Source organism: Phalacrocorax aristotelis, chromosome W (genome assembly GCF_949628215.1).
Source record: "Phalacrocorax aristotelis chromosome W, bGulAri2.1, whole genome shotgun sequence".
Classification (NCBI taxonomy): Eukaryota; Metazoa; Chordata; class Aves; order Suliformes; family Phalacrocoracidae; genus Phalacrocorax; species Phalacrocorax aristotelis.
Window position 1 is genome coordinate 22,052,776 of NC_134310.1, and position 19,721 is coordinate 22,072,496.

The following is a 19,721-nucleotide window of genomic DNA, read 5'->3' on the forward strand; positions in this document are numbered from 1 at the left end:
GAGAATATATCTTCTTCCTTCCCCATACCAACAAGTAACTCAGTTATTAAGAGCCACACTTCTTCTCAAGGGAAAGGGTGGTGCACACACCACATGCCACCCTGTGGTTCTATCTGCGCAGGAGGTGATTCTGCCCCTCTACTCCACCCTGGTGAGACCCCACCTTGGAGGACTGTGTACAGCTCTAGAGCCCTCAACACCAGTAGCCCCAAGTCCTTCTCTGCAGGGCTGCTCTCAATCCCTTCATCCCCCAGCCTGTACTAATATCAGGGGTTGCCCCAACCCAGGTGCAGGACCTTGCACTTGGCCTTGTTGAACCTCATGAGGTTCTCACAGGCCCACCTCTCCAGCCCGTCTAGGTCTCTCTGGATGACATCCCGTCCTTCTAGTGTGTCAACTGCAACACTCAGCTTGGTGTCATCTGCAAACTTGCTGAGGGTGCACGCGATCCCACTGTCTATGTCATTGATGAAGATATTAAATAGTACTGGTCACAGTACGGACACCTGAGGGACACCACTCATCACCGGTCTCCATCTGGACATTGATCCATTGACCACTACCCTCTGGCTGCGACCATCCAGCCAGTTCCTTATCCACCGAACAGTCCACCCATCAAATCTGTATCTCTCCAGCTTAGAGAGAAGGATGCTGGGGGGGGACCGTGTCAAAGGCCTTACAGAAGTCCAGATAGATGACATCCGTAGCCCTTCCCTTGTCCACTGATGTAGTCACTCCATCATAGAAGGCCACGAGGTTGGTCAGGCAGGACTCGCCCTTGGTGAAGCCATGCTGGCTGCCTCAGATCACCTCCCTGTCCTCCATGTGCCTTAGCATAGCTTCTCGGAGGATCTGTTCCATGATCTTCCCTGGCACAGAGGTGAGGCTGACAGGTCGGTAGTTCCCCGGGTCCTTCTTTCTACCCTTTATAAAGATGGGCACAATGTTTCCCTTTTTCCAGTCCCCAGGGACTTCACCTGACTGCCATGACTTTTCAAATATCATGGAGAGTGGCTTAGCGACTACATCAGCCAGTTCCCTCAGGCCTCTGGGATGTACCTCATCAGGTCCCATAGACTTGTGTATATCCAGGTTCCTCAGGCGGTCATGAACCTGATCTTCCCTTACAGTGGGAGGGGCTTTATCTCCCTGGTCTCCATCCTGCAGTCCATCGACCCAGGAGGGGTGAGGAGAGACGTTACCAGTGAACACTGAGGCAAAACAGTTGTTGAATACCTCAGCCTTCTCCTCATCTGCTGTTGATACTAGGCCACCATTCTTGTTCATCAGGGAGGTACGCTTTCTTTGGCTTTCCTTTTCTTGTTGATGTACCTGTAGAAGCCCTTCTTGTTATTCTTTGCATCCCTTGCCACATTCAGCTCCAGACACGCCTTGGCCCTCCTGACCCCATCCCTACACAACTGGGCAGCGTCCCTATACTCTTCCCAGGATACCTGTCCCTGCTTCCACTGCCTGTGCAGTTCCCTCTTGCTCTTTAGTTTGACCAGCATGTCTCGACTCAGCCATGTCTGTCTCTTCCCTTGCTTGCCTGATTTTTTACACCTGGGAACGGAGAGCTCTTGCACCCTATGGAACACGCCCTTAAAGATCTGCCAGCTCTCTTCTGTTCCCTTGCCCCTGAGGACCGTTTCCCAGGGGGTCCTTCTGACTAACTCCTTGAAGAGCTGGAAGTTTGCTTTCCTAAAATTTAGGGTCCTGACTATACTTCTCGTTTTTCCCGTATCCCTCAGGAGTGTGAACTCCACCAGTGCGTGATCACTGCAGCCCAGGCTGCCTCCAATCTTGATGTCTCTAATTAGGTCACTTGCATTGGTGACCAGCAGGTCCAGTAATGCATCCCCTCGGGTAGGGCTGTCTACTACCTGTCTCAAGAAGTTATCCTCAAGGCATTCTAGGAATCTCCTGGATTGCCTACAGCTCGCCCTGCTACTTTTCCAGCAGATGTTGGGTGGTTGAAGTCCCCTGTAGGGAAATAGACAGGGATCGGCGACCGGAAGATCACGGGCTGTGATGGAAAGATAGACTCCTCCCCATAGGAGTGGCAGGAACAGGAAGCGCAAGAGCTATATAAGCGTGTGACGCAGTTAAATAAACGGACATTTTGTATCCATCATATTGATGTCTGTGCATCACTGTCCCCAGGGTGGGTAGAGCCCTGTGTCCCGGAGATATGCGGCCCAAGATAAGTTCTCCCACAGAAGCGTACAGCAACAGTCCCCCAGTAGGACAAAAACCTGCGAGTATGAAGCCTCCTGGAGTTGGAGGAAAAAGTCTTCATCAGTAGGCTCCCCTTGATCAAGCGGCCTGTAGTAGACACCAACCACAAAGTTCCCTTTGTTGCCTCTGTCTCTGATTCTTACTCATAAGCTTTCGACCTGCTCACGGTTATTCTTCAGGGACAGCTCTTTCACACTGTATCCATTTTTTGACATAGAGAGCGTCTCCACCCCTCCTTCCTCGCCTGTGCAAATATATATGCAAATGTCCTTAACGCATGTGCATTAACGTTCATTGGTGGTCTTCCAGGGTCCTCTGGTGGTCGTCAGTAGTCTTCCTCACTGTGTCCGCTGGTTGAACTCAGTCTCTGGGCATGCGCAGTTCGTTTTTGGCTTGGTTACACAATTCTTACTGATTCTGATACTTATTCTAGTACATTTCCCTTATTTATTCTACTCAAGGATACAGTGTCTCCAGACTCTTTTCTATCTAATCACATACAGCAGATATTAAGACTATCTATTCACAAAGTATTCCAGGTATTTCAAACTTAGTTATGTTGCTCCAATTAGAGGGGACCATATGTACTTTTTGAAGTTGGTATCAGGTATAAGCTGAGGGGGGGTGGGGTCAGAAATGAAGGAGTGATGTTGAGCCTTGGGGAAAGAGGGGGAAGGTGTTGTTTTAATTTTTCTTTGTTACTCACTATCCGTATCTATTTTAATTGGAAATAAATAAATTTTCCCCAAGTCGAGTAATTTTTATACATGACAGTAAGTGGAAAGCCATCTCTCTGTCTTTATCTCAACCCAGGAGCTTTTTCATCTTATTTTCTCCCCCTGCCCTGTTGTCGTGGTTTAGCACCAGTCAGCAACTAAACACTACAAAACCCTGTGGGATCGGGGAGAGAACTGGAAGGGCCAAAGTAAGAAAACTCATGGGTTGAGATCAGAACAGTTTAATAGTTAAAATAAAACAATAAAAAATAATATAATGGAGCGATACATCTTGAGTGAGCTCACTAGGCAAGTGCAAGACAACCAGGGGATGAGGCCCAACCAACCAGGCTTCATGAAAGGCAGGTCCTGCCTGACCAACCTGATCTCCTTCTATGACCAGGTGACCCACCTAGTGGATGAGGGAAAGGCTGTGGATATTACCTACCTGGATTTTAGCAAAGCCTTTGACACTGTCTCCCACGTCTTCCTCCTAGCTCATGGCTTGGCTGGCGGCTCATGGCTTGGATGGGTGTACTCTTCTCTGGGTAAAAAACTGGCTGGATGGCCGAGCCCAGAGAGTTGTGGTGATCGGAGCTAAATCCAGTTGGCAGCCGGTCACAAGTGGTGTTCCCCAGGGCTCAGTGTTGGGTCCAGTCTTGTTTAACATCTTTATCAATGATCTGGATGAGGGGAATGAGTGTGCCCTCAGTAAGTTTGCAGATGACATCAAGTTGGGCGGGAGTGTTGATCTGCTGGAGGGTAGGAAGGCTCTACAGAGGGACCTGGACAGGCTGGATCGATGGGCCAAGGCCAATTGTATGAGGTTTAACAAGGCCAAGTGCCAGGTCCTGCACTTGGGTCACAACAACCCCATGCAACGCTACAGGCTTGGGGAAGAGTGGCTGGAGAGCTGCCTGGAGGAAAAGGACCTGGGGGTGCTGGTTGACAGCCGGCTGAATATGAGCCAGCAGTGTGCCCAGGTGGCCAAGAAGGCCAACAGCATCCTGGCTTCTATCAGGAATAGTGTGGCCAGCAGGAGTAGGGAAGTGATGGTGCCCCTGTACTTGGCACTGGTAAGGCCCCACCTCGAATATTGTGTTCAGTTTTGGGCCCCTCACTACAAGAGGGACATTGAGTTGCTGGAGCGTGTTCAGAGAAGGGCAACGAAGCTGGTGAAGGGTCTGGAGAGCAGGTTTTATGAGGAGAGATTGAGGGAACTGGGGTTGTTTAGTCTGGAGTAGAGGAGGCTGAGGGGAGACCTTATTGCTCTCTCCAACTACCTGAAAGGAGGTTGTAGTGAGGTGGGTGTTGGTCTCTTCTCCCAAGTAACTAGCGATAGAACAAGAGGAAATGGCTTCAAGCTGCATCAGAGGAGGCTTAGATTGGATATTAGGAAAAATTTATTCACTGAAAGAGTGGTCAGGCATTGAAACAGGCTGCCTAGCGAGGTGGTAGAGTCACCATCCCTGGAGGTATTTAAAAGACGTGTAGACGTGGCACTTCAGGGCATGGTTTATGAGACATGGTGGTGTTGGGTTGACGGTTGGACTTGATGATGCTAGAGGTCTTTTCCAACCTCAGTGATTCTAAGATAATGAAAAGGAAAATAAGGAGAGAGAGAGAGGTGAAACCTCGGGAGCAGGGAAAAAACCCAAACAACAAGTGATGCAACCGCTTACCATCTGGCGACCGATGCCATCATACATCATATGATATGGAATATCCCTTTGGCCAGTTTGGATCAGCTATCTTGGTTGTGCCCCCTCCCCTCCCAGCTTCTTGTGCACCTGGCAGAGCATGGGAAGCTAGAAAATTCCTTGACTAGTATAAACACTACCTAGCAACAACTAAAACATCGGTGTGTTATCAACATTATTTTCATACTAAGTCCAAAGCACAGCACTGTGCCAGCTGCAGTGAAGAAAATTAACTCTATCCCATCTGAAACCATGACACTATCTCTCTCTGCTCCCTTTACCTACCGTCCTCCCTCTTTCTCTGTCTCCCTGCCTCCCTCCTCTCTCTCTCTGGCTGACAGTCTCTCTTTCTCACTACCTGTCTCCCTCTCCCCTCACACACACCACCCCACCCCACCCCCAGCTCTGCCTGCCATTCTCTCTCTGTCTGCCTGCCTCTGCACCTGCCTCTTTCTCTCTGCCTAACTCACTTTTCTCTGTACTGGGTTTATGTGGCAGGGTTTTATTAGTGGGGAGATGGGGCTGCAAGTTTGGCTTCTGTAAGAAGACACCAAAAGCTGCCCCCATGTCTGACAGAGCCAATTCCAGTTGGCTCCAAGATGGACAAACTGATGGCCAAAGCTGAGCCAATCAGCAATGTTGGTAGCACCTCTGTGATAACATATTCAAGAAAGGGCAAAAACCACTGCACAACAGCAGCTGGGTGAGGTGTGAGAATATGTGAGAGCAACAACTATGCAGACACCAAGGTCAATAAAGAAGGAGGGAGAGGAGGTGCTCTAGGCACCAGAGCAGATTCCCTTGCGGTCCATGGTGAAGACCATGGTGACACAGGTTGCCCCCCTGCAGCCCATGGAGGTCCACAGCAGAGCAGATATCCACCTGCAGCCTGTGGAGGACCCCAAGCCAGAGCAGGTGGATGTGCCCTGAAGGAGGCTGTGACCCCATGGAGAGCCCACGCAGGAGCAGGTTTTCTGGCAGGACCTGTGACCCTGTGGGGGATCCATGCTGGAGCAGACTGCTCCTGAAGGACTGTACCCTGTATAAAGGACCTATGCTGCAGCAGTTCTTGAAGAACTGCAGCCTGTGGAAGGGACCCCACTTTGGAGAAATTCGTGAAGGACTGTATCCCATGGGAGGGACCCCACGCTGGTGCAGGGGAAGAGCATGAGGAGGAAGGAGCTGCAGAGACAAAATATTATGAGCTGATCGTAACCTCCACTCCCCATCACCCTGTTCTACTTGGTGGTGGCAGGAAGTAGAAGAGTCGGGAGTGAAGCCAAGTCTGGGAAGAAGGGAGGGGTGGGGGGAAGGTGTTTTTAGATTTGTTCTTATTTCTTCTTATCCTACTCTGTTTAATCATGAATAAATTAAGTTAAATTTCCCCAAGTCGAGTCTGTTTTGCCTGTGATGGTAATTGGTAAGTGATCTCCCTGTCCTTATTTGTACCCACAAGCTTTTTGTCATATTTTCTCCCCGTCCTGTTGATGGACGGGGAGTGACAGAGTGGCTTGGTACACACCTGGTGGCCAGCCAAGGTTGACCCACCACAGCAACTCTCTCTCCCAGACTGCCATCCTGTCTTTCTGCCTTCCTGACTCTCTCATTCCCACTGTCTGCATATCTCTCTCTACCGCCCCCGCCTTCCTCTCCCTGCATCTCTCTTTCTCTGTATGTGTTCCTCTCCCCCTCTCTCCCCCTCTGCCTGCCTCTCTCTTTCTGTACTCCCACCTCTTTCTCTCTCCCTGACCTTCTCTTTCTCCCTTTCTGCCTACCTCTCTCTCTATGCCTTTCTGTCTCTCTGCCTGCCTCTTTCTTTTTCTCTCCCTCTCTCTTTCTCTCTTTGTCTCTTCCAGCCTTTCTCCACCCCCCACCCCCCACTCCCCGCCTCTCTTTCTCTGCCTCCCTGCCTCTCTCTTGGCATCTCTGCTGGGCTCTCTGTCTCACTGCATGCCTCCCTCCCTCTCTGCCTCAGGCCTCTGGGATGTACCTCATCAGGTGCCATAGACTTGTGTATATCCAGGTTCCTCAGGCGGTCATGAACCTGATCTTCCCTTACAGTGGGAGGGGCTTTATCTCCCTGGTCTCCATCCTGCAGTCCATCGACCCAGGAGGGGTGAGGAGAGACGTTACCAGTGAACACTGAGGCAAAACAGTTGTTGAGTACCTCAGCCTTCTCCTCATCTGCTGTTGATACTAGGCCACCATTCTTGTTCATCAGGGAGGTACGCTTTCTTTGGCTTTCCTTTTCTTGTTGATGTACCTGTAGAAGCCCTTCTTGTTATTCTTTGCATCCCTTGCCACATTCAGCTCCAGACACGCCTTGGCCCTCCTGACCCCATCCCTACACAACTGGGCAGCGTCCCTATACTCTTCCCAGGATACCTGTCCCTGCTTCCACTGCCTGTGCAGTTCCCTCTTGCTCTTTAGTTTGACCAGCTTGTCTCGACTCAGCCATGTCTGTCTCTTCCCTTGCTTGCCTGATTACTTGGTGGGTAATGCAGAAGGATGGGGAAGTCTCATGTGTACCTCAAGGAGATTTAATCTTGGATGAAAATAACCCATGATTTGAGTTGCATGATGCCATTGCTGCATGATGCCAGTGTTATATGATGCTGTATGTCGCCGTTGCTGTGGCTCCCATATGTCAAAGATATTATAGCAGGACTCACCCAAACCAGTGAAGACTCAATCTCATGAGGAACCAGGCATGTGCAGTGGTGACGCAACTTGAGGTGGCTTCAGTGTGCAACAATCCGACACAACACACCACCTCTCCTTTCCTGAGTGACCCCCATAACAGATGGAGCCCAAAGTCATGGACTAAATTAATTCAGTTGACATTTTATGGACATTTTATGGACATTTTACAGGGCTGACCCATAGACTAAGGGAATGATATCAGTGTATATATCAAAGGATTGGAAGGGGGGGGTGGTTAATGAGGATGTATTGGATAGTGTGGGACCTGAGCATAATGTAAATGGTATGGAAAAAGGGGTGGAGAATGTACTGGGTTTGGCTGGGATGGAGTTAATTTTCTTCACAGTAGCTTGTATGGTGCAAGAGAAGAGAAGAGAATTGATACATTATCTTATTTTCCCTTTTTGGTTCAGTGATGCTTCACCTTTCAGCAACAGCTGGCAACAAAGATTTCCTTGAAGTACTTGCAGTATATCTATATTTAGCATAAATGGCAGGGTTTTGGTAGCAGGGGGCTGCAGGGCTGATCTGTGCATGCATAGGCCATGAACTGTCCTGTGCTAGTCACAGCTGGTTACAGCCAGCTCAGCAACTGATGAAAACAACCCACCACATACCAAAACTTCAACCTGGGGAACACATGATACCTCTGCACAAACATATTTAACAAAGGGTGGTAGCAGCTAGGGGCAGGAGACACAGGAGGAGACACGTGAGGAAAACCAGAAAGAGACACAAGGAAGGGGACACTGTCGGGGACACAGCTGGAGACACTCTCAGAAGGTGTTCCATGCCAGAGGAGGTGGTATGCCTCTGAGGGGGACTACAGCCCATGGATAAGCCACACCAGAGCAGGTACGCCCCCAAAAGGGGCTGCAGCCTGTGGATAAGCCCATGCCAGAGCAGAGGAAATTAATAAAAAAACAGGAGCAGTGGAAGAAAAAACACTATGCACTATTCCAAACATCCTGCACCGCCTGTTGCCTCACTGAAGGGACCGAGTGTAATGCACGGCAAAAATAAGGGCAGTGGAGACCAGGGAGGGGGGAAGAGAGGTGTCTGGACTGAAGTTGAGCCTGGGGAAGGGGGAAGAAAGGTGTTTTCCCTAAGTGTTTGTTTAATTGTTTGTCTTTTTTGTTTCTCAGTACCTGAATTAATAATTTAATTTATTGCCAATTAACATATTTTTAAGTGAAATCATCTGAGTCAACACTGTCATACCCATGACAATATCCCCTACCAAATGACTAGAAGGCATGCATTTCAACTATGTGGTGGTGCATGCCTAGTCATGAGGGACACCCATTTTGGCTGCACAACATATGCTTCCAATTGTGTGATAAGTTGTTTAGGTAGCCAGTCTCTGCAGTCTTTATAAGGTCTCGAACCATTTTCTAGTACAGATCTTGGGGATCCAGGAAACGCTAGATTCATTCTTCTGGACAGTCAGATATAGTCAGTGGGTCACAAATTAGCCATCACTGGTATAAACAGCAGGCATTCAATTCAATTGTCTTTCAGTAAGCCTCAGGAAAGAGAACAGCCTAGTACTGTAACTGCACAAACCACTAAAAGCAAAACCAAAATACACAAATTGTTTGGCTACAAATATTTCATAACTATAGAAATTTTCAGAGTCAGGGAAATGTTAAGGGCAAGGAACCCTCAACACGGGAAGGACATGGAACTGTTGGAGCGGGTCCAGAGGAGGGCCACAAAAATGATCCGAGGGCTGGAGCACCTCACCTATGAGGACAGGCTGAGAGAGTTGGGCTTGTTCAGCCTGGAGAAGAGAAGGCTGCGGGGAGACCTTATTGCGGCCTTCCAGTACTTAAAGGGGGACTACAGGAAAGATGAGGGCAATCTCTTTAGCAAGGCCTGTTTTGACAGGACAAGGGGTAATGGTTTTAAACTAAAGGAGGATAGATTCAGACTAGATATAAGGAAGAAATTTTTTTACAATGAGGGTGGTGAAACACTGGAACAGGTTGCCCAGAGAGGTGGTAGATGCCCCATCCCTTGAAACATTCAAGGTCAGGTTGGACAGGGCTCTGAGCGACCTGATCTAGTTGAAGCTGTCCCTGCTCACTGCAGGGGGGGTGGACTAGATGACCTCTAAAGGTCCCTTCCAACCTAAACCATTCTATGATTCTATGAAGATATGAAGAAAAACTATAAAATCCTGAATGGAGAAGAAAACTGCTCTCTCTCCCCTTAGGGTCTATGGAACAAAACTAGCAGGTTCAGAACAAAAGGAAGTATTTCTTCACACTGTGTAGTTAAACTACGAAACTCCTTACCACAGCCAAGTTCCTTTGGGTTCAAATGCAACTACATATATTCGTGGAAGAAAAACCTGCTGAGAATTATTAGCTACTCGGACACTACCTCTGCCTTGGGAAGTCACAAACACTGAAATTACTGGAGGATTCATTCCACCTATTTGTTGTTATGTGTCGTGGTTCAGCCTCAGCTGGCAACTGAACACCACGCAGCCGCTCGCTCACCCCCCCCACCCCTGTGGGATGGGGAAGAGAATCGGACGAGCAAAAGGGTTGAGATAAGCACAGTTTAATGATTACAATAAAATGATAATGATAAATGATTATGATAATAATGACAATAATGTTAATATAATAAAAGGGAAAAGGAAGGGAAAGGGAAAACAGGGAAGAAAACCACGGAAACACAAACGATACAACCGCTCACCACCCGCCGACCGACGCTGCCCGTCCCCGAGCCGCGAACTGCTTCCTCCCTCCCCCGGCCAGCCCCTCCCAGGTAACATACTGGGCATGATGTTACATGATATGGAATATCCCTTTGGTCAGTTTGAATCCGCTCTCTTAGCTGTGCCCCCTCCCCTCCCAGCTTCTTGTGCACCCAGCAGAGCATGGGAAGCTAGACATGTCCTTGACTAGTATAAGCGCTACCCAGCAACAGCCCAAATATCTGTGTGTTATCTCAACAGGGTTTTTTTCCATGCTAATTTCAAAGCACAGTACTATACCAGCTAGAGTGAAGAAACTTAACTCTATCCCAGCTAAAACCATGACATTATGGCTTTTAGTTTTACATTTCACTTTGATATCTCCTGAAAGAGTTTTAGGACACATTTTTTTCAAATGTCAGAATGATTTATTCTCAAGAATAAGAGGATCAGCATTTTTTCTCTTAATATTTTTATTATAAACTTGAAAGAACCAAGTGCTGGTCCAGTCCTGTTTAATATATTCATCAATGACCTGGATGATGGGATAGAGTGTAACCTCAGCAAGTTCACTGATGACACCAAGCTGGGAGGAGTGGCTGATACACCAGAAGGCTGTGCTGCCATCCAACGAGACCTGGACAGGCTGGAGAGCTGGGCCGAGGGGAACCTGATGAAATTCAACAAGAGCAAGTGCAAGGTCCTGCACCTGGGGAGGAACAACCCCATGCACCAGTACAGGCTGGGGGCTGACCTACTGGAAAGCAGCTCTGTTGAGAAGGACCTGGGAGTGCTGGTGGACAACAAGCTGACCATGAGCCAGCAATGTGCCCTTGTGGCCAAGAAGGCCAACAGTATCCTGGGATGCATTAAAAGGAGTGTGGCCAGCAGATCGAGAGAGGTTATCCTCCCCCTCTACTCTGCCCTAGTGAGACCACATTTGGAGTACTGTGTCCAGTTTTGGGCCCCCCAGTTTAAGAAGGATGTGGAACTCCTTGAGCAAGTCCAGCGGAGAGCTACGAAGATGATCAGGGGACTGGAGCATCTCCCTCATGAGGAAAGGCTGAGAGACTTGGGTTTGTTTAGCTTGGAGAAGAGAAGACTGAGGGGGGATCTCATAAATACCTATAAATATCTAAAGGGTGGGTGTCAGGACGATGGGACTAGGCTCTTTTCAATAGTGCCCAATGACAGGACAAGGGGCAATGGGCACAAGCTGGAACACAGGAAGTTCCACCTGAATATGAGAAAAAACTTCTTTACTGTGAGGGTGACGGAGCAGTGGAACAGGCTGCCCAGGGAGGCTGTGGAGTCTCCTTCCCTGGAGACATTCAAAACCTGCCTGGACGCTTCCCTGTGCAGCCTGCTCTAGGTGTACCTGCTCAAGCAGGAGGGTTGGACAAGATGATCTCCAGAGGTCCCTTCCAATCCCTACCATTCTGTGATTCTGTGATTAATAGAGGGTGTGCTTAGTAAATGTTTGAATTATTAACTTATATCACCATTTACTACTGCTGAGCAAGCATCCCTACTATACAGGAAGAAATAAAGTATGATTTTCTGAACATAATAATTTTTATTTATATAGGTTATAAATAAAAGCTGCACAGAGTAAATGGAAGTGTTTTGATTTCCTAGGAGAACAAGATGGAATTCCACCACCTGTTCATCTATCTCCCTTCAGTTATCAACTTCTGAGTCTCTTGGCCAATTCCAACCTAATTTAAGAAAGGGTCAAGTAGATACTGAATTCCTAGAAGGTTTGTTGAAGTTGGTAGCTGGGCACAGAAGGAGCCAAATTTATAACTACCTTCTCAGAGTCTTAACTCAAACCCTTATCCTCTTACAAAAGGCGGGGGGGAGGAAATAGTCAGTTTGCATACATGTAGCTAAGAACTAGCCACTCTATGTGCTTCCACCTGCCCAACAAGACATCATCCCACTTAAAAAGGCACACATGCAAGTGTACTTGCAGTGAAAACACAGTAGGATCAAACTCTTTTGTTACTTGTTAAACAAAACCATCGCTAACAAGTTGTGTGAAATATAGTAGTTCTGAATTGATTCAACACTTTGTGCCCAGTAACAAAGCATTAAAAATAGTTTATGTGACAGTGTAATTAAAAAAAAAACCACCAAACACCACCGAAATAAGCCTCCAAATTCCTCCTTCTCCCAAAAGCTGTAACTTATCTCCTTCATTGTTTTTATAATGCAAAAACAATCTAGCATGTTTTAAATATTCCATTAAGTAGAATAAGAGAAAAAATAGCACACTAATATGCTTAGTCTAAAAATAATCAGACTTGTTTTTCTCCTTACCAGATAAATTTAACACAATTTACTATTTGCACTTTAAACACCACCACCACCACCCCCTTATATTTAGGTGTATTTGACATTGTGTTGGGTTTACATGGCAAGGTTTTGGTAGCGGGGGGGTGGGGTGGTGCAGAGGTGGTTTCTGTGAGAAGATGACAGAAGCTGCCCCCATGTCAGACAGAGCTAGTTTCAGCCAGCTCCAAGACGGACCCGCTGATGGCCAAAGCTGAGCCAATCAGGGACTTCCATAGCGCCTCTGTGATAACATATTTAAGAAAGGGTAAAAAAACCTGCTGCGCAACAGCAGCCAGGAGAAAGGAGTGAGACTATATGAAAGAAACAATTACGCAGACACCAAGGTCAGTGAAGAAGGAGGGGGAGAAGGTGCTCCAGGCACCGGAGCACAGATTGCCCTGCAGCCTGTGGTGAAGACCATGAGAGGACCCCACGCTGGAGCAGGTGGATATGCCCTGAAGGAAGCTGCAGCCCGTGGATAGCCAAAACGGGAGCAGGCTCCTAGCAGGGACTGTGGCCTCGTGGAGAGGAGCCCACACAGGAGCAGGTTTTCTGGCAGGACCTGTGACCCTGTGGGGGACCCACGCTGGAGCAGCCTGCTCCTGAAGGACTGTACCCTGTGGAAAGGACCCATGCTGGAGCAGTTTGTGAAGAACTGCAGCCCGTGGGAAGGACCCACAATGGAGAAGGTCGTGGCTTGGGAACCAGGTATGCATGTCTCTAAGGGTGAGGCACCTGAAGGAATTGGCTAGTGGAGGGACCAAGCCAACTGCCAAAGAGACCATGGGGTCTGGGGGTGGAATAAGAGACTAATTTACGGGTGGGGGGTGTGTGGGGGTGTGTGTGCGTGTTTCTGTGGGAGGCAACTGGGGAGACTGGGGGGATCCAGGGGCCAGCTACTGGGTAGATTGAGTGTCTAAGCCAAGCTACTGGGGGATCACAGTGTGTGTATGTGAGAGGAGGTCTGTACTGGCAACTGGAGTGTGGCTATGGGCCTTAGGGGCTCATATGCTGTCATGGTTTTAGCTGGGATAGAGTTAATTTTCTTCACTCTAGCTGGTATAGTACTGTGCTTTGAAATTAGCATGGAAAAAAAAACCTGTTGAGATAACACACAGATGTTTGGGCTGTTGCTGGGTAGCGCTTATACTAGTCAAGGACATGTCTAGCTTCCCATGCTCTGCTGGGTGCACAAGAAGCCAGGAGGGGAGGGGGCACGGCTAAGAGAGCGGATTCAAACTGACCAAAGGGATATTCCATATCATGTAACGTCATGCCCAGTATGTTACCTGGGAGGGGCTGGCCAGGGGAGGAGGAAGCAATCGCGGCTCGGGGACGGGCAGCGTCGGTCAGCGGGTGGTGAGCGATTGTAGCGTTTGTGTTTCTGTGTTGTTTTTTTTTTCCCTTTCCCTTCCTTTTCCCTTTTATTATATTAACATTATTGTCATTATTATCATAATCATTTATCATTATCATTTTATTGTAATCATTAAACTGTGCTTATCTCAACCCACAAGTTCTTTTGCTTGTCCGATTCTCTTCCCCATCCCACGGGGGTGGGGGGGGAGTGAGTGAGCGGCTGCGTGGTGTTCAGTTGCCAGCTGAGGCTGAACCATGACATATGCCCAGGTGCCAGCAACTGGGGAGACCAGGGGATCCAGGGGCTAGCTACTGGATAGACTGAGTGTCTAAATACAGTTACTGGATGGACCCACGTTGTATATACATATATATTTCCCACTAATGGACCTTCATCCTGATCAGCCAGAGAGGGGAACAGGATGAGGCCATTGTTGCTGTTTGTCTGAGTGCTGAGTGTTTCTGTCTGTGTTGTTTGTTCTGTGTTGCTGGCCATGTGTATATGTGTATATGTGTATTATATATGTATTTGTATACCTACTGGGAATACATTCCCAGCCTTGCTACTGGTTGAATCTGGGGATATGCAGCTGTGGCAGACTTGCCTCTATGGTGCTGTCAGATTCAGCAATTCCCTAGCAAGAGATCAGGATGTTGCCCATCTTGACTGAACTGCTAAGCATGGTAGGGTGTGTACCACTTAAAAAGGCCCAATGGCTTTCAGGTCACGGGTTATTCAATTAGTTAACCAGAATAGTACTGCAAACTCGTACTCCTGTACTACCAAATATGGGAAACACTGGCCCTATCCATTTAGTTTTTATCCCCATCCTAATGCCAAGCACAAGCATGACAGTTAAAGTAGAAGGTTTTATGGTTTGTTTTTTTTTATTTTTCAGGTTTGATAACTTATCACTAGGATAGTGTCTAATTGCTGCCTCCCGGCTCTTGAGCTGGTAATTCTTAATCAATATCAACCAACTTAAAACAGGAACAATACAATATTTTTCAAAACTTGACTACAGATGGTTCCTAGCTATCTACATTAGCCTCTAAGTCTGACGCTTTTCAAGACATAGCTATGCACGTAAGTAAAAAAATTCTTCAACCTTGGTAGCTCATTATAATAGAGGAACCCTTAATACTTCTTACAGATACTGGTGAAGGCCCGTCAAGTAAGACCTATTAGTTGCACTACAGTATTTTGCACAAGTAGCCAACACACTGAAGAATCCTTATAATTATTTTGGTGTTAAAACAAAAAGTTGGGCCAAGTAAAAGCAGAAGTGGATGAGTGGCTTGCTAGTGCCAAAATGGTTGCTTAGTTACTGTTTACTTTGAACTAAAATACGGCACGACTGAAATAAAAAAATTTTTAAAAAAGCTATTTGAACTACTTAACAAAAGACACTAAAATTTGAAGTGCACTCTCCCCCCCCCCCCAGTAACTCTGCATATCCATCTGGGGGGAAATAAATAGCAATATTATGTAATATTCTTTAACCTGTTTCTCCACAGATAGCTCCCCATACAACTAATAGTTACCATGAGCCGACAGGTTTATGATATTTGACTGCCTCCTTTGTTATATGATTTAATCAAAAGTTAAATATCATGAAGGAAATTAATTTGGTTACCCAGTTTGTTTTTATTTTCCAAGAAGTGATTCCATCCCAGATACAGCTTTATCTTTGCTTACATTGGTCTCAATTTCCAAAGATTACCCTTACAACTAACAGGAACTGAACAAGATCAAAGCAGAGGCCAATAAGCGTGATATTGTGGCAGGAGTTTGTGACAGACAGGGCGAGGAAGCAGACAAAGCCTTCTTTAAGCAACTTGAGGAACTCTACAGATCACAGATCAAGGGCAACAAGAGCTTCTACTACCACTTTAATAGTAAAAGACTGAACAAGGAGAGGGTGGGCCTATTGCTGAGTGGGATGGGTGATCTAGTGACAGTGGACATAGATGAGGCTGAGGTATTCAACGCCGCCTTGGCCTCAACCTGCACCGACAAAGTCTCCCAGGCCTCTGTGCTTAGAGACAGGGTTCAAGGATAACTACCAACAGTGGATGAGGATTGAATCGGATTATTTTAGAGAACTTAATCTGTACAAATCCATGGGACTAGATGGACTGCATCCAAGGGTGCTGAGAGAACTGGCTGGTTTCATAGTGAGGCCGTTCTCTTATCAGCTTTGAAAAGTCACAAAGACCAGGGGAATTCCCTGATGACTAGAGGAGGACAAATGTTGCATTCATCTTAAAAAAGGAAAAAAAAAAAAAAAAAAAAGAAGAAACAACAACCCCAAACCAAACAAACCCAAAAGTTCAACCCAGGGAACTTCAGTTCCTGGGAAAATCATAGAGAAAGTCCTCTTGGAACATGTTTTTGGGCACATGAAGGAGAAGGTCATTGGGAACGGTCAGCATGCATTTACCACAGGGCTATCATGCCTGACCAACCTAATTGCCTTCTGTGATAAAACGGCAGGATTTGTGGATGAAGGGAGAGCGCTGGATGTCATTTGCCTCAACTTTAGCAGGGCTTTCAATACTGTATCCCACAATATTCTTGTATCCAAGTTGGGATATTATAGCCTGGATGGGTGGACAACTAGATGGGTTTAAAAACTAGTTGGGTGACTGAGCTCAGAGAGTGGTGGTTAATGGGTTGTACTCTACTGGGATGCTTGTGACAAGTGGGGTACTGCAGGGGTCTATCCTGGGACCTGTCCTGTTTAAAATCTTTATCAGACACCTAGAGGAGGTGATGCATCTTGCTCTTGTCAAGTTTTCAGGAGTTGGGAGGATGAAGTAAATATACTCAAGGGCAGGGCTACCATTCAGAGAGACCTAGACAGGTTGGAGAAATGAGCTGACAGGAACTTAATTTAATTCAACAGGGACAAATGCCAAGCCCTGCACCTAGGGAAGAACCACCTCTGGCATCAATACCATCTGGGGACTGGCTGGAAGCAGCTCTGCTGAAAAGGACCCGAGGATCTTGGAAAACAGCAAGCTGAATATGAGCCAGAACTGTGCCTTGGCAGCAAAGGTGGTTAGCAGTATCCTGGGCTATATGACCAGGAGCATAGCTAGTAGATTGAGGGAAGTGATTATCCTCCTTCACTTGGTGCTCATTAGATCACATCTAGAATGCTGTGTCAAATTTCAAGCACCCCAGTACAAGAAAGTAATTGATAAAGTGGATCAAATTCAGCAGAGGGCCACAAGATGTCAGGGGGCTGGAGTACTTGCACTATGAGGAGAGGCTGAGGGAAGCGTGCTTGTTCAGCCTGGAGGAAGGAAGGCTGCAGGGGCACCTAATAGCAGCCCCCCAGTACCTATGAGGAGGCTATCAAGAAGACAGGGCCAGGCTCTTCAGTGTTGCATAGTGGGAAGATGACACAATGGGCACAAACTGAAACAAGCAAGGTTCATGCTGGCTATAAGGAAACTGTTTTTCACCACGAGGACAGTCAAGCAGTGGTACAGGGACCCTGAAAAGTTGTGCAGTCTCCAGTCTTGGAGGTTTTCAAGCCCTGACCAGAGAAACCCCTGAGGCAAGCTGGTCTGAATTCAGTGTTGACCCTGCTTTAAGCAGGGGGCTGGACTAGAGACCTCCAGAAGTCCCTTCCAACCCGAATGGTTTGTTTTTGTTTTGTTTTCTCCTAGCCTGAGATTCTCCGTAAAGAAGTGGAACTGCCAAACAAAAGGACACCTAAACACAGCGTTGAGTTTGGAAGGTAGCCATTGCATTTTCTTGTTTAGCCTTTTCCCAGTGCCTGCATCAGGAACAATGCGGGGATTTAGAGAAGCAACCTGAGTGTGTTTGTGTCCTGAGCAGGATCAGGCTTTTAAGCTCTGCTGTGTAGACTGCCACCAGCTCCTCGGCAGCAGGTACTGCAGAGCTCACTGCCTGCGTCGATGAAAGTGACCAAGGGATCGGCAGCTAGGATTCCAGGCGGCTCGCAGAAGACTGCCGCATACTGTTGCTATTCTCCCTACTCCCGTCCAGTCGTCACCTACTCCGCAGCATGGCAAAACGTCTCCCCTGCGGTTCCCACTGAGGAGCATGTCCCAAGACGCCACTCCCAGTCTGGAGCGTGGGGACGAATTGATGCAGCCTGGCTACCATACACCACCACCCCCCCTGCCGCTTCCGGGTGCTCCCCGCCCCCCTCCGAGCTGCCGTGACAGTCTAGGACGCTCATGCTCCAGAGACAGCAGCGGTCCAGTCCGGCGCGACCTTCACCACCGGCAGGAATCCTTATGAGACGGGAATGAGGGACGAGAGAGAGAGGCCGCACAGGGTGGCCCCACCACAGTGGAGAGAAATGCAAGCAGCAGCACACCCTCTCCCCAGTGACTCACCTGTTGTGTCTTCCATGCCACCTGAAAACGCAATTTGGAGATAAAAGTTGCCACTGCCGCCGACCCAACTGGACGCTGCATCCACCACCTCACATTCTCGATGACGTAGGAAGTGCAGCACAGAAACCTAACTCGCGTCAACTGCACGTGACCAAGAGAAAGAGCAGCTGGGAGGAGCAAGCCGCCGCCGCCCCCCCCTTTCCTCAGCTAATCACAGAGCTGCCTAGGTACAGCCTCGCTCCAGAAGGGCTTTGTGGGTGTCATGATACTCCTCATGCTTGGTGAGCTGTGCTTGTGGAAGGATACCTATCAGGGTAAAATACACTGCACAACAGCAGCTAGGAGAGGGAGGAGTGAGAATATGTGAGAGAAGCAACCCTGCCGACACCAAGGTCGGTGAAGGAGGAGGAGGTGCTCCAGGCGCTGGAGCAGAGATTCCCTTGCAGCCTGTGGTGAAGACCATGGTGATGCAGGTTGTCCCCCTGCAGCCCATGGAGGTTAACGGTGGAGCAGATATTCACCCTGCAGCCCGTGGAGGACCCCACGCTGGAGCAGGTGGATATGCCCTGAAGGAAGCTGCAGCCTGTGGAGAGCCCACACAGGGGCAGGCTCTTGGCAGGAACTGCAGCCCGCGGAGAGAAGCCCACGCAGGAGCATGTTTTCTGGCAGGACCTGTGACCCCGTGGGGGAGCCATGTTCGAGCAGTCCATTCCTGAAGGACTGTACCCCGTAGAAAGGATCCATGCTGGAGTAGTTCCTGAAGAACTGCAGCCCGTGGGAAGGACCCACATTGGAGAAGGTCGTGAAGGACTGTACCCCACTCTGGAGCAGAGGAAGGAGCCGCAGAGATGAAATATTATGAACTGACCACAACCCCCATTCCTCATCACCCTGTGCCGCTTGGTGGGGGTGGTGTAGAAGAGTCAGGAGTGAAGCTGAGCCTGGAAAGAAGGGAGGGGTGGGGGGAAGGTGTTTTCAGATTTGTTCTTATTGCTCATTAACCTGCTCTGTTACAATTAATTGACAGTAAATTGAATTAACTTCCCCAAGATGAGTCTGTTTTGCCTGTGATGGTAATTGGCAAGTAATCTCCCTCTCCTTATCTCTCTCTCTCTTCTTGGGGCTGAACAGGCCCAGTTCTCTCAGCCTCTCCTTGTGTCATGGTTTTAGCTGGGACAGAGTTAATTTTCTTCACTGCAGCTGGCATAGTGCTGTGCTTTGGACTTAGTATGAGAATAATGTTGATAACACACAGATGTTTTAGTTGTTGCTAGGTAGTGTTTATACTAGTCAAGGACTTTTCTAGCCTCCCGTGCTCTGCCGGGTGCACAAGAAGCCGGGAGGGGAGGGGAGGGGGCACAGCCAAGATAGCTGATCCAAACTGGCCAAAGGGATATTCCATATCATGTAATGTCATGCCCAGTATGTTAACTGGGAGGAGCTGGCCAGGGGAGGCAGGCAGCAGTCGCGGCTCGGGGCCAGGCAGCGCTGGTCGGCAGGTGGTGAGCGGTTGTATTGTTTGTGGTTTGTTTGGGTTTTTTTTCCCCTTTTCCTTTTTATTATATTATCATTATTGTT

At 48.2% G+C, this 19,721-nt stretch overlaps 1 protein-coding gene across 2 annotated transcripts in view; it reads right to left on the reverse strand.

Moving 5' to 3' along the window:
- Window positions 1–18,225, reverse strand: part of LOC142049640 (zinc finger and BTB domain-containing protein 5-like) — a 41,407-nt gene extending 23,182 nt beyond the window's left edge. Inside the window, exon 1 of one of the 2 annotated variants that reach the window (XM_075077519.1) lies at window positions 18,144–18,225. The gene's annotated coding sequence lies outside the window, so the exon portion shown is untranslated. Of the gene's footprint in view, window positions 1–3,402; window positions 3,494–18,143 lie in introns of those variants that run through there. The other variant, XM_075077518.1, reaches the window with a different exon arrangement.
- Between the last annotated feature and the right edge of the window lie 1,496 nt (window positions 18,226–19,721).